The 15,646-nt window shown below is 47.7% G+C and overlaps 1 protein-coding gene across 3 annotated transcripts in view; it reads right to left on the bottom strand.

Moving 5' to 3' along the window:
• CHMP7 (charged multivesicular body protein 7) overlaps positions 1–15,646 on the bottom strand; it is a 310,059-nt gene that overhangs the window by 29,399 nt on the left and 265,014 nt on the right. The window lies entirely within an intron of this gene.

Genomic DNA, 15,646 nt, shown 5'->3' with positions numbered 1-15,646 from the left:
GAGTTTCTTGGGGAGGAGCTAGCGCTTTGGTTAGCACTCCCTGCCCCCCTCAAGCGCTTTACAATTAGGCAAGACTTCTCTAAGCACTATAGCACTGAGAAAGTTTTTTTCATGCAAAAATAATCACACACAGGCATGGCCAGTCACTAAATAGAGATGGGTAGTATTTAAAATATAAGATGCAAATACATTAGTTGAAAACACATGTAAATGTTATTCTGTGTAGTTTTAAAAATCAAATCTCAAAGCAGGCTCTCAGTCAAAAAGGAATGTGGCCTGCGCTAAGAATGGATCGCAGAGCTCATGGGGTGTTGCGTCACTGAGGCTAAGGCTTGCAGAGAGCACAAAGTGACTGAGCAGCTGTCAATCAAAAGCCCATGCAGACTAAGAACAGCAGAATGTCCGTGCTCATGCACACAATGCAACAATATGTAAAAATAAGGGTTTTTGGTAGAAATTACTGGACAAGATCAAATATAATTATGTTGAATGAAGTGTTGAGATTATGGCAGGAAGATGCGTTTATGTATGAATGTTTATAACATAGCAAATGATGCTAAGTAAGAGCACAATGTATTCCTGAATATGCAGCATAATGTTATGTAGCTTGTCCCAAACGGAACCCAGCCATGCCAGAAGGAAAAACTGCAGCATCCCTTGTATGGCAAGAAGGACAATTTTGGAGGAGCTTTTCCGGTATCCAGTAACCAAGTCAACAGTATTCAAGCCCCAGGCCCAGCACCAGTCTTCAGGAACTGGGAGCCAGTCACGGAAGACAGAATGCTGGTCGGAAATGGTAGAGCCCTCTGCCATTTTCCCCAATCCTCATGATCCGTAAAGATTAAAATTTGCTATCTCTTGCAAGATAGACTCATGGCCTTAATTCCCTAGAGGGGTGTATTTACTCTGGTTTGAGCATGATCAGGGGGGTACCCCCTGCGAGTTGGGGTTTTCTTTCAAGTTCTCCACTTCTGCTAGGTAGCATAAAATGCCGGCGAACAAAGAAAGCTTACAGTCGATTTCCCCTAATCCCTGGATTTTCCCCAATTGCAATTGCCAGAGGTTCCATTGTTAATGCATATAACAGGGGTGAGATAGGGCAGCCTTGGGGAGCTGACATGACCCCATTTACTGCAACTCTAGCTATCAGACTATTATATAGGGCAGCAATCCACTGCCTAAAGTTCTGACCAAAGCCCATCTTTTGCATGACCTTCCCCATATACCCCCATTACACACGATCAAAGGCTTTCTCTGAGTCTATGGAGACCAGGTATGCACTCAAGCCCCATTGTTGCACCTCGGTCATTATGTCAATCGTTTTTCTTATGTTATCCGCGCTTTGCCGGCCAGAGATGAAGCCCACCTGGTCCAAGTGAATTAGAGAGGGCATAAGGGGGTGGAGTCTATTGACCAGCACCTTAACCAAGATCTTTACCATCAGCGTTCAGCAGTGAAATTGGCCAGTAGGATAGGCATTGGGCAGGGTCTTTACCTTCCTTCGGGAATACCACTACTAGGGCCGACAGTACGGATCTTGGGAGCTCGTCTGACTCAAAGACATTGTTAAACAGTTTTGCCATAAAAGGGGCTAAGGTGGACCTAAACATCTTATAGAATCGGATTGTGAAACCGTCCTGACCTGGTGCCGTGGCTCCCTTCATACTTCCAATGGTGTCCGTTGTTTCTTTCTCAGAGATAGGGGCTTCCATGGCAGTCACTTGATCACCCGGGAGGCTCGGGATGGGGAGGGAGTTCAGGAAGCTATTTATTTGAAAACTCTCGCCTTCAATTCTGGATTTATATAGGATTTCATAATATGCACAGAATTCCTCTGCTATCTGCGCTCCGTCCACCTTTATCCCCCGACCTGGTTACGGCCATCCTTCTAGCATTTTTTTGTTCCCTCAGCCTCCAGACCAATATCTTACTGGCTCACTCCAGAAACGCTAGTTTACGCTCTGTTTGGTGTAGCAAAGGGCTTTTAATTTCACTTTGTATATCCAGAGTCTTTCCATGTCCCCAGGAAAAATCTGATATTTCAATTTACCACCACGGTTGTATGGCTTCTATTAAGCCCCCCCCCCCCACCAATGTCCTTCTCCTGTTCTCGCCCGTTTCCTCTTGGCTCCCATCCCAATTAAGACGTCTCAAATTGTTCCCTTAAACGCCTCCCCCCAGACAGTCGGGATACTGGAACTGAAAGAATTCCCTGATCGTCCCCAGCTGAGATAGGTCAAATTCCTTGCCCTTTAACAGGTCATTACAGGACCATCTACCCTCTTGAAGCAGTCCCCTAGGGTGACTAACACTAGGTCGTGGTCTGACCACAGTACAGCTTCCGTGGTTGATATCAGCAGTTTGTTACGTAGGGGCCCTTCCACCAAGAGATAGTCTATTCTAGAGAAGGCATCATGGACTCTCGAGCAGTAGGTGAATGGGGATCCCATCCCCGTACCTTTGTTTCTCTTTATTAATTATCATCGATGTACCTTACACCCCTCGCTCTCCCCCCAACACAGTGAAGGAGTCAGAACCCATGTCTCAGACTGTTTATGCCGCCTCTGACTTAGCAGGTATATGCGGGCGATAGTTTTTAATCTTTGATAAGCTACTACAGCATGTGGGCTTCCTACCCTCCAGGTCGCAGGCAGCAGGATCACAGAGCTCCCTCCCTCAGTCCTGCCTCCACATCCCGGCGCGGATCAGCTCTCCTTCCTCGCAGCTCTCCCCTCAGTGCAGGGGCTCCCCAAGGCCAGACCACCCCCTCTGGCCAGAATTTGAGGACCAAGGAGTTGAGGGGGGGGGGGGGGAGGAGCGAGGGGGCCGACACCAGGGCTGGCCCAGGGCCATCAGGGTAGAAGTCCCTGCACTTCAGCTTGGAACCCGGAGCCTGTCCCGCCTTGGGGCTTATCCCTCTCGCGGGGCAGCTTCACTCACTTGAGGGATTCTCCAGATGACAGCCGCTCCCGGGCTACGGGCACCTGCAGTGCGGCAGGCCTGCCGGGTCTCAGCCCGTCTGGTTTGCTGGTGTCCCCGGTCTCCCTTGCCCACTCTCTGGAGCCTCTCTACCGAGCGCAGCTCACTGTCTCTGCGCTGAGGCTTCTCTTCGACGTTAGAGAGTTAGTCTGGGGGCCAGGATTTGAGTCAAATGTGCTTTGGGGCTGCTTTATCTGGGGGGGGGGGGGGGTCGTCGGTTTTGCATTTCATGCACTTTTCAGGGGGAGGGGGGAATCAGATCCCTTTAGTGACTCAAGGGGAGAGAGCGACACAGAAAGTCTACCGCATCTCTGCACCCTCTAGTGGCCACCCGAACTGCCACTGTTAAGGCCGTTTTTTTACCACCCTGGTTGAGGATGCAACATCCACTATTCTCAAGGGGGAAGGCTGACACAACAGACAGGAAAGGCGTAACATATCGTAGTGTAGGTTACATGGTCAGAGTGGCAAAGCTCAACTCTCAGGTATTCCATAAAATACAATAAACTGACATACTGAAAAATATATACTTTAAAATCACACATAATAAACTACCAGATCAGATAAGTACTTTGAGTATTAATACACTATTAACAAAATACCAGCATATTATAAAAAAGCATATTATAAAAAAACAGTAATGTTTACACAAGGACTCTCCTAACCCTATATGTGGGCCCCTGCGAGAGGGGAGCACCCAACATAAAATAGGGGGGCGGGCAGGACAATCAGAGAACCATAAAACCGAACAAGCAGGTCAGTACCCTAGTGGCCTGCATAATAAAATACTGTGTCCTAAAAACACAAAACAACCCTAGGATATGTGCAGGCCCTAGACCGGATGATCTGCACCTAACGCATATGGTAGGGCATGGGATAAACAGGGAAACACAGTCCTGCACATAGGAAAAATATGTAATAAATTCCTTACACCTAAACTACTTTCCCATATTCATTTGAACTCTATAGGGACTTAAACAAGTATTAATGCCCGGGGACACATAGCGTATTATAGGCATAGAGAGAAGGAAACTATTGAAAACCCAAGCCAAATGCTTCAAAAAATGTGCTAAATATTTTAGCAACAGTCACCCGATTCACACATTTCAAGGGAAAAATAGAGTTACTAAAAATAGTCAACATATTACACTTTCAGTCCTATAGAAGAAATGCATATAAAGACTTTACACATCAATTAAAAATCCCAGGTACGTATAAAAAAATACTAAACGTGGTGCGTAGCTCAACGAACCCCTCGAGAATCCAGGAAAAATGTCAAGGGGCAGGTACCCCAGTGTTAATTTTATGAGAGTCCTAACTAAGGTCACAGTTCAATTGGAATGCATGGGAGAAGGTTAAAGCGCTATCCGCTTTAGGGAATGCCACTGGTGCGGTTGATGCAAATAGCAGAACAAGAAAACCCCCAAAGGAAGTCTGTAGGGATTGTGGTAAAGACTTGCCTCCCAGGTATCCCACCTATGGGCAAGGGGAATACCTGAGAGTATCTTCATTATTCGCCCACGCCAGGACCCACTCATGCTGATAGTTTTGGTGAACATTGCACCAGCAGCAAGAAACAAACCAGCAAGTGAACGGCTCTTTCCCATACATCCAGGACTCAGTTCTCTACGACTTGAACCATGGGCCAACTAAGGCCCCAGCAACATAGGAAAGCAACAAAGGCTCATCCCAGGATCTCTACTTTCAAGCCAGGAATAGGAAATCCGATGGCTGAGACTCCAGGAAGAATATGGAACATGAGGAAATGGTCCCCAGCAGCAGGGTGAACAAATGAAGGTAGCAGCACGTCACAAACAGTCCTAGGATGGAGACAATGGTTGGTGGCACCCAGGGACATCCCAAAGTGAAGATATTGTGGACAGTGGAGTCTTCAACCACCGTCTCGACTTCTGCAACAACCCACAGCCAATCAGAAGATTCTGGTGGTAAACGTTAGATGGTGACTGTAATACGGCCCAGAAACAGTACTGCCATGGAGGGCCTGACCCAGCCTATGTCCGGAGAGTGCAGGAGACTTCAGGAGGCCCAGATTGTACATCCACATGCAAAAAACCCAAGCCAATATGGCCAGGTAAAAACAGCAAAACCGTCAAGGGGGGGTGATAGCCATATGACTAAACATACTAGTTGGTCAGTAGTACTGCAACTCAGTCTTGTCTACCCTGGCATAAAGTGAGAGGGGTAGTCCAGGGACTTATGCTGGTTGGTCTAAACCAGTTATGACCAATATGAGGCTGATATGATGGTCTCATAAAGAGCCTGCCTAGTCAGAACAGCCATTTTGGCCTATGTTGTGGTCACCTAGAGAAAAGAGAGCCCTGAAACACAACATGGACATCTTAGGGGCGCCCCATTACCATATACCTTAGATAACGTCAAAAGAGATGTAATGGTAGAGGAACTTCAGGAAAAGTCCCAATTGCCACCAAGAATAAAAAAAAAAGATTAAAAAAAAGCAAAAAGTACGAGGCGGGATCCCAGCACAGCTGAGACCCGGAGGGCGAAGAGGCTGTGGGAGGCCCGCGTAGACGGAATATACGGCTCCCGGCCTCCTCGGGGGACGCCGGGGAGGAGGCAGAGAGGCGGCGCGGGTGCCTGATACTTGCATCGGCCCCGAGGCGGGGGATACCGGCGGCGGAAGCCTGCAAGGCGGCTTGTCAGGTGAGAAGTCCCCCCCCTCCCGCCCCCACCAGCTCCCTACAGGACGGCGTCTGAACCCACAGAGCCACAAGCATGGGGGGGACGCCCATACCCTTGGTGCAGCATCTGAGGAAGACTCGGCACCCCCAGTTCCAGTGGGGGGGGGGGGAAGACCCCACCTCCCCCAAACATACAGCATTGACATACAGACAGTAAAGGGAACTCGAGGAACGGAAGGGGGGGTTGGGGAATTTGGAGCCCCAATAATTTATCCAACGGAGAGACAGTAACACCAGGGGCACCCCCAGGAGGAAAGAAATAGCTTGCGTCTGGGCCAATTCCCCACATAGCCACACCCGAATCTGCTGAACACAAGACGGATATTGATAAAGGGCTCTGGGGGCAATTGGCAGTGGCATCACAACCGAAAGCGCTGTGTAACCACCCCACAAGTAAGCGGCGGACTGAGCAAAGCGGGGTCTCAGCAACACCGAAGGGGGTATGTCCAGGGGAAAGGGGGGGGGGGGTGCCAACAGAACCCCGAGTCATCCAAACAAGATTCGAGTATCTTACAGTTATGGGCGTCAGACACCCCAGTGTCCACCAGAGCTAGATCTCAGGAAGACTCGTTAATGCCTGCTGCGGACCCCAACCGCGCCGCCTCTGGCAATCAGCCCCCATCAAAAGAAGATATGCACTCCTGGTTTATGGAATTGCAAGATAAACTCGACTGTGCAGGACCAATTCACCGCAATAAAGAACGAAATGAGGCAGGCAGTCCAAGACATCAAGCACGACCTTGCCAATCTGGAAGAAAGGACTGACGCTAGAGAAAATAGAGCAAAATGAAGAGGACGAAGCACTACAGAATAGTGAAACGCAAGAACGGCTAGTCCGATTAACCTGCAATCTGGAAATTCAGTGTGAAGACCTAGAAAACAGGTCCCGTAGATCGAACATTCTCATAAAGAATATCCCAGAATCAGTACAGGACAAGGACCTAAAGAAGGCGGTGCAGGAAGTGTTCGGGGACATAATTGAAGCAGAAGATCCGGAAAGCGTGGGAATAGACCGTATCCAAAGAGTGGGTCCTAAACGCTAAGGGGCACCAGGGGAAAGACCCAGGGATGTGCTGGCTGCTCTGTCATCGTACCCGCAGAAACAATTCATTCTAAGGAGAGCGAGGCAGCTGGATCAAATTAGGATGAACAGAGTGGACATCCAGCTCTATCAAGATCTGTCAGCCGTAACACTCCAAAAGAGAAAAGAGAAAAGAATATGGCCCCGTTGATCAAGGAACTGGTCGCTAAAGAAATAAAATACAAATGGACTTTCCCATTTGGTCTGTTTGAGTGGGAAGGAAAGCAATGGAGAGTGACCACTTGGGAAGAGGGGCTACATGTCATGGACATTCAGGCAGAGGAGATCCCAAGTGGGGGCGAAAAGTTAAGGGGGGACCGGCAAAAGAGACCAAGAGGGTGGGAAATGGTTCGCCAGAAAAAGAAACGGAATGGGAGGGGGCACAACAAGCTTGCAATAACGGAATTGAGACTTCAAATCAGCAGAAATCTGAAAGGGTACTTTGCATGCCCAAGGGACTTGGAGTGGTACCCGATGAAGGGACTGGAACTTGATAGTCTCCACAGGCCCGGCTAGAAACAGGAGTGACTCGCATCAAGACCGGGGGGAGATGCGGGGTTTAGGACTCCCCGCAAAGTTAGTCTTGAGGCTACAGAGGGCAGGAGCGATAGGCGTAACGCCATAGCTACCATAGGTACCCGGGCCCTCCTCAGGAGCAAAGTTTGTACAATGGTTGGGGGTCAGTTGGGAGTTTGGGAGGGGGTGGGGGGGGGGGTAATGTCCGGAAGAGAGCTGGGATCACAGCGCCTTGGAAACCGGGGTAGCCTATGAGGGCCGGTTGAAATGGGGAAGATGAGAATATTAACTTTGAACGTTAGGAGTCTGAACTCCCCAGTAAAAAGGAAAAAGATAGAGATTATGCTTCGGAGGGATAAGGCTGATGTGCTCCTCCTACAGGAAACGCACATCAGAGCGGTGGATAGGGGAAAAATACGACTTAGAGGATATGATGTACTAGCGCAATCAAACGCATCAGGGAAACGAGCAGGGGTGATGATAGCAATAAAGGGAGGGGGTGGAAGCAATACTGACAGACGGGCAAGGCAGACAGATAAGGAAGGAAAGAAGATTTGCATTTGCCAATATTAAAATACATAATGCCAAACTAACGTTAGCATCCATATGTGCACCAAATACGCGACAGGATGGCTTTATGAGGGATACAATGGGGCGGTTGGAGGGGTTTGCGAAAGGTGAGTTAGTAATTGGGGGAGACTTTAACATGGCATGGCACCCCCAGATAGAAAGGAGCGGGGGGAGGGGACCTCACCATCAGGGTGCTCCATCTGAGCACCTTAAAAAAAGGATGGAAGGTATGGCACTTTCAGATGCATGGATGGAACACAAAAGGTCAAAACAAGGGATACACATATTACTCGCACGTACATAATACAATGTCTAGAATAGACTATTTCTGGGTATCGGCGGGGATCCTTGGTAAAGTTAGCGGAATGGAGCTAGGCCCCATAACGCTCTCTGACCACGCACCAGTCTGGTTGGAACTATTGACCCCGGGGAATTAGGGGGGCTTATGGCGATGGAAGCTCCCTCAGGATCTACTCTCGGACCCAGTGATGGGAGAGGCCATACGAGACAAAGTCTTAGAATTCTTCGACCATAACGACACGGGAGATGTCCCCATGGGTACGGTGTGGGAAGCGTTCAAGGCGGTCATAAGGGGACACATGATAGCTCTGAAAGCCTCGAGGGACAGGCAAAGGCAGGGATGGGAACGGGAACTGGAAAAGCAGTTGACTGAAATCCGAGATGAGCTCTTAATTCGCCCCACCAGGAACCGAAAGAGGGCATTGAAACACACGCATGGGCAATTGGACCTTCTCCGCAACAAAAAGGCAGAGAGATCCCTCCTATACCTCAAGCAAAGATACTACGGCAAAGCCAACAAGGCTGATCGATATTTAGCAAGACAACTTTCCGCAAAACAAAAGTCCATGACCATCCGGAACATCAAAAACGCACTAGGAGAAACGCAAACGTGCACCAAAGATATTGGGGAGGCATTCAAGGTATTCTATGAGAAATTGTATGCAACGGAACACCCAGACGAGGCCGATCAGGATAGATTCCTACAGTCAATCCCCATCCCAGAAATTCCAGAAACCGCTAAAACGGCATTAGATACCCAGATAAAGGAAATTGAGATTAAGAAAGCAATAAAAGATCTCCCACTCAACAAAGCACCCGGCCCGGACGGCTTCACAGCGTCATTCTATAAAAAATATGTAGACATCCTAACCCCTATCCTCACTAGACTACTAAACTCCTTTAAGGACAGTGGGAACATAACTCCATCCATGAACGAGGCAAAGGTACTGGTGTTTCACAAGCAAGGGAAAGATCCCTCACTCCCAGGCTCATATAGACCCATCGCATAGATAAATTTGGATTCGGAAATCTATACTAGAATTCTCGCAGCTAGGTTTTCCCCGCTACTCCCCTCCCTAATTAACCCGGATCAATCAGGATTCATCCCGGGAAGGCAGACCCATGATAATCTCAGGAGACTAATACACCTAATAGAAAAAATAAACATAACCCACACCCCAGCAATGCTATCATTGGATGCCGAAAAGGCTTTCGACCGGGTAGAATGGTCTATTCTCTTTAAAACCATGGAACGCATGGGATTCGGGAATATATACATAAACATGGTCAAAGCTAACTATACTTCACCATCGATCAGAATAGCAGTAAACGGGGAGGTCACAGAGAGGGTGAAGATCACTAGGGGAACGAAACAGGGGTGCCCGCTCTCACCCCTCCTGTACGCAATATTCCTTGAACCGCTCCTAATCAAAATAAGGGAATCTAATCAAATTAAGGGGATTGAGATAGCAGGTAGACAACACAAGGTAATTGCCTATGCAGACGACATGCTTTTGGCGATCCAGGAACCAGCGCTTACTCTGCTTTGCGCCATGCAGATACTAGAAGTATTTGGGGACATCTCGGGTCTCAAAATAAACAAGAATAAATCAGAAATCCTACACTTAGCCGGGAGCAGAGAACTGCTGGATAGGGAAGCAGGTTCACTGGGCTTGAAAGTAGCGGAGGGAGGTATCAAATACCTAGGCATTACACTCACGTGCAAAGTAGACTCACTATACAAATGGAATTACCCCCCACTATTAGCTAAAGTAAAAAAAGACCTGGAACGGTGGTGCCCACTAAATATCTCCTGGTGGGGTAGAATTCAATCTGTGAAAATGAACACCCTTCCACAGTTGCTATATTATTTCCAGGCTCTTCCGATAACAATCCCGAACACATTTTTCAAGGCACTGGCAAAAACAGTCTCATCGTTCATAAGGAACAGGAAACCCCTAAGCGTTGCCAGAGCAGTCCTCACGTCCCACGTCAGAGAGGGGGGTCTGGCACTCCCACACTTTAGAAACTACTACCAGGCAGCACAACTATGGGTCCTGAAAGAGTGGCTAGGGGACAATCAGTGGAGAATCTGGGTGACCCAGGATAGAGCGGTTGCTAGAACTCCTCTTGAAGACCTTTTATGGAAGCTCAAGCAACATGGACACCCAAACCTCCAAATTAGCAGGATCCTGAAAGCCACACTGAAAGCATGGGACGAGCAAATGCGGAAAGGAAATATGACCACGGCGACTGCCCCTTTCACGCCCATCTGCAGGAACCCACAATTTCCACCTGCTCTGGAACACGGCGCTTTTGGGCACTGGGAAGAGGCAGGTTGCAGGAAAATCGGAGAAATGGTCCCGGACAATGAGATAAGATCGTTTGCAGAATGCAAGACCATGTGGAACCTCACTAGTACGGACAAGTACAAATATGAGCAGCTCAAACATTGGTTAACAACGCCTGAGATAACCCAGGCGGCAACTAGGGATTTCACCACCTTTGAAAAATACCTGCTAACCAATTCAGGAGATAAAAAGCTAGTCTCCACTCTTTACAACTTCATAAACACGCAGGAAGAGGAACTAAAATGGGCTTACATGAAAAACTGGGAAAGAACTCTGGGGGAAGTCATCACGACCCAACAATGGCAGAGGTTATGGGCAGACATCCCCAAACTAACACGAGCAGGCCAAACCAGAGAAATGTGGATAAAAATAGTCACACAGTGGCATTACACGCCAGAGAGGCTTAATAACATGTATCCGCAAACGCCAAACCGCTGTTGGAGGCTGCACAGCCCTGGGCACCTGGAGACACATTTGGTGGGATGTCAAGGGCTCTGGAAGGAAATGATCTCTGAAATGAAGAAGCTATTCCCTGATGCGGATCAACTAGGGGAGAAAGTCTGGCTCTGTGGACTGATAGGGCAACAAGCCAAAAAGTACACCAAGGCACAAAGGAGAAGTTTAATGGGCCTTGTCATTGCGGCCTGGGCCACAATTGCGCAGAACTGGAAGAAGCCAGATCCACCACTAATATATTCCTGGCTACAAAAGGTCTGGTCACATATGACCATGGAAAAGATTACGCATAATCTCCAGAGTACACAGGACTCCTTTATGAAGGAATGGGGGGGGGGGGAGTAGAATATCTACAATCGGATTACATGGAACAATAGTGCCCACATAACATCAGAATTATGGACATATTCACATCATAGACAACCCCGAGAACTACTGAACAATGGAGATCTCTCCCGGATGGGGGTGGGAAGGGGAGAGGGATGGGGATGTTTGGGGGTAACAGTTGGGGATTTGTGTCTGGTTCGCATTGTAAAACAATAAAAACAAGTTTAAAAAAAAAAAATGCAAAAAGTCGAGGAGCTCCAAAAGTGGCCCTATAATCCCTAGAATAGAAATTCTGGCTTACTTGCCACCAATGATGAGGTGTAGTCATGGTAGCCATTAAGCTTTTTGCTGTAAGCACAGACATGAATATTAGCCTGCATCACATCTAGACACAATTTGTGAATATTAGCCTGCATCACATCTAGAGCGAATTTTTGAATATTTGCCTGCACCACATTTAGATAGAAGTGTGAACATTAGCTTGCGTCACAGCCAGACAGAAATGTGGAGACATTAATGCGCCACATCTAGAAAGATTTTGGAAACTAGCAGGTACCAGACCGGGAAAACATTATGAAGATTAGCATGCATCACATCTAGACAGCGATGCCACTAACCAACCCACTAAACATCTCGCCCTTCTGCATATACCTCTCAAACTTGTTGGGAAGGAAATGGCCGTATCCCAACCCCCTAGACACAAAATACGTGGGTAAACTGAAAGGAGAAAAACCGCTCCCCATATGACACATGTACGGAGCCTTATACCATAGAGAATTAGATTAATAACCTTGCATATCTATTCATACTAAAACTCCATTTTGTATTTTGTCTAGACGTCATCTATTACTAGGCCCAAAAAATACCACTCTGTGAGGCTGTGGCGCTCGCACCCCTGGCCTGCCTCACAGAGGGACCAAGCCATGACACATTAGGCCAGCTCCACACGAGCCTAGTATTGTTTCAGGAAGAATGCGCTCTGCGGAGAACGTGAGACAGAAACAGGCCTCAGTACAAATGCCCATCCATATCCACTACACTGCCCATGCCCCTTTGACCCAAACCCTGCAAGGCCAGAGTCCACTTAGACGACCCATCCTGATTCCCCCAAGTCCTTTAATGCCGATAACCATCTAACCCCACTTGCCTTGACCATTCCAGAACACCCACCATAGACTTAATCCTGGCCAGCAATATATTTTATCAATAGTAACAAACGTCTGTTCGTATCATGAGGCAACAGGGAAAGTAGGAAGTAGATCAGGCCCTCAAGCGAGACCCTTGGGTCAGGAAACTATGATCTAAATGAAGACCTGAACGTGGGGGTCGGCCTATCCATATAATTTTCCCTGTCTTCATAAGACCCCCTTTCATGTGATGCTCAGGTAGCTGCCAGTGTTCATAAATTGTTGGTTCCTGTTGTTTAGCTTAGATTAGTTAGAAATGTAATGCCTGCATGATGAACTGACCTTCACCGTGACGATGAGCCCAGCTGACCCACGTGCACCAAGATCGACTGGGGAGCAATGGCCAATAGGCACCTGGCATCTCCTATGCAGCAGCGTATCCATATGTTCCCCACCAACCAACAGCGGGACACATTTGCTGTGGACCAAAATCGTCAGCGTTGATGCGTATGTCTTTGCAACTTCTCTCTTGAACTTATTCCCCGACGGGGTGTATTCATGTTATTATTATTGTTATTGGGACACGTGCAAACGTCGGTGCCTTCACACTCTAACCAAATACAACCACACCTCTACAGCACACCAAACTGCACGCACTTTATGACACGGCAACAACAAAGCAAACCACACATAGCCTTGCACAACAGAACACGACGTATACCAACCGAAAATGTACACCTAAGCTCAGCGAAGGGTGGTAACAGAACTGAAGCGGCCAACAGCACATCACTGCTCTCTTGCACTTTTCCCGCTCGGTCCTACTAAGTCTCCCCACCCCCTTTCCTTTTCAGATCCGCCAGGGTACCACTCCGGTGGTGATAATGGTAAAGGACATTTGTACTGCGCACTAACATGTCCAAGCAGAAAATTGATATCAACACTGGCTATTTCTACAGCCGGCCTGGCCCCCTGAAAACAAGCATCTCAGGAGATGGAGCAGCCATTCCACCCTGTGCCCCCACACCTGGGCATTGTCGGAAGATGACTTACCGCTAAACTGATGAAACGGTCCTGAAGAAGATGGTTGTAATCGCTTCATCCCATCGAAACCGGTCGACCTCACTGGCCATGGGCGGACCCATGACCACTTTCAGATATCCCCAATAACAAGGGGTGATATCTGAGAAGACATTTATCAGTAACTTTTTGACTCACAAGTTGTGAGTTTTTTTTATAGTATCCTATTTTAAGTAGGCATCATAATACCACATTTTGATGCCCCCCCTTTTTTTTTCTTTTTTTTTTAAGATATCCACAAAACCTACCACTCCACATGAGATTTGACTAAATTGTCTATGGGTGAATAACACATGGACAGAAAATCCCACAGTCATTTAAGCACTCATGCAAGCTATTTGAGCTGTGACGGACAGTGATCTAATACCCAGCTCTGTCACACCTGGATATATAGGAGTTGTGCGTTTTTTCCTTGGTTGCTCGTTTTTAGATCCAGTTATTCATTCTTTCAAAGCAAGTACCAATGTAGGTTGGGGTACCCATACATGTGGTTATTGGAGGGACAGTTTTTCTCCCACTATATCCCTATTAGATAGGCGCTGCACCATATGCTTCCCAGGGATAGGCACCCCGTTGTAGGGACAAGGTGTTCTTCCAGCAGGGTTAGATAATTACACTCTGTTGTTGGCTCCCCTTCCTGCATTTATCCTAACAATTGTGTGAGATGTGTGCTTCACACTACATACAGTTTTTCTCTTAAAAATCGTTCTTAATGTGATACAACATTGTTGACATAACGATTAGGGAATGTAAGAATCTCTATTTTTACCTTTGAATCCCCCAGATGTTTCACCTCGAAATGGAACCTGTGCCAGAGAGCACAGCAGCATTCAGTGTAGTTGAGGGGTATTTGTGATTGAGTGGATTGATCCAACAAAGGCACTGAAGGGAGCCCAGAGCCATCTTGAGACCAAGAACTGTGAACTGTGGCTTGATGGCCCCTTTCCTCCGGTACAAAGCATAAAAGACGCTTCAGAGACGTCAGCACGTGAATAGTGGTTGAGGAGTTCTCTGATGCACATGAGTGCACACCACTGTGCCGATTTAATAAGGAAGGCCTATGGGCAGTGCAATTACAGTCTGCGAGGCGGTTCACTTGCGGGGAGGTCACACAATGCCACCTCATTTATAAAGGGCAAGACTGGATGCAAGGTCAGTGCAGACGCTTAGACGCTTTGCAATAGCCTACCCTGAATAGTAATGAGGCGCACTCCAGGGGCAGGTGCTTGGGTGATTCACTCTTTGACAGCCTCCCAGGTCACGCGCTGTTGTATTTGGTCAAGAAAAACTACACTTTAACATACTAAACGCTCGTCGAACAGTTCTAGAAACAAGCATTTGGTTTCTAACTTGTACACGTCAGCATTTTTAGTACTAAAAGACATGCACTGCCCTTACTTTTGAGTTTAGTTCATGTTTGCCCGCAAGGTGAGTTCTGAGGCTCGAACACTGCATATGTCACGTGTGCTGGAGCACAAAGTTTAATAAATCAACGCCCATTTTTGCAAATAAGTGAATTGTTGGACAGTGTAGCTGTACAGGAAGTACGTTATAAAATCGTCAACCAACAGATCGAGTTACAAATTTGCAAACACCACTTCTTCGCATTTTGTTAGTCCGCCGCCACACATGTAATGTATGCAGGGGACACCCCCGCGACCCCCGCAAACCGCTCTCCTAGTTCACACGCCCCCTAGTTCTGTATTTTAGTATTCAATATTTTCAACCAGACAGAATGCACACTATTTGTGCATTCAGTTTTTTTCATTGCAATAGCGTACAGAAGGCAGGCATTTGGTGAATTGGGGCCATGTCGATAGACCTCCAAGCGTCATCAGGAGATTTCCATGTTTTGTTTACAGCAGACCCTCGGGGCATGCCACGGTAACATAGCTGCATCCCTCAAGGAGATTTACTCCGATCTTAGCCCCAAAACATACTTTAGGGGGGCCAGTTTTCAACTCGGACCTCTATCACTCAACATGCCTTGGAAGTCTCTCAGCAAATGTCCTGTACTAGCCCCCACAGTGATTCTAGTGGTTGCCCCCAGTCATGCGATGGCGCTTTGCCTAGAATCCTGGTTTTCTCCTGTGGACAGTGAGGCAATGGAACATGTCACTCAGGTGGGGTACCAGAGATTAA

This window comes from Ambystoma mexicanum, chromosome 10 (assembly GCF_040938575.1).
Source record: "Ambystoma mexicanum isolate Mex_15411 chromosome 10, UKY_AmexF1_1, whole genome shotgun sequence".
Classification (NCBI taxonomy): domain Eukaryota; kingdom Metazoa; phylum Chordata; class Amphibia; order Caudata; family Ambystomatidae; genus Ambystoma; species Ambystoma mexicanum.
This window is presented reverse-complemented; position numbering and strand designations above follow the sequence as displayed.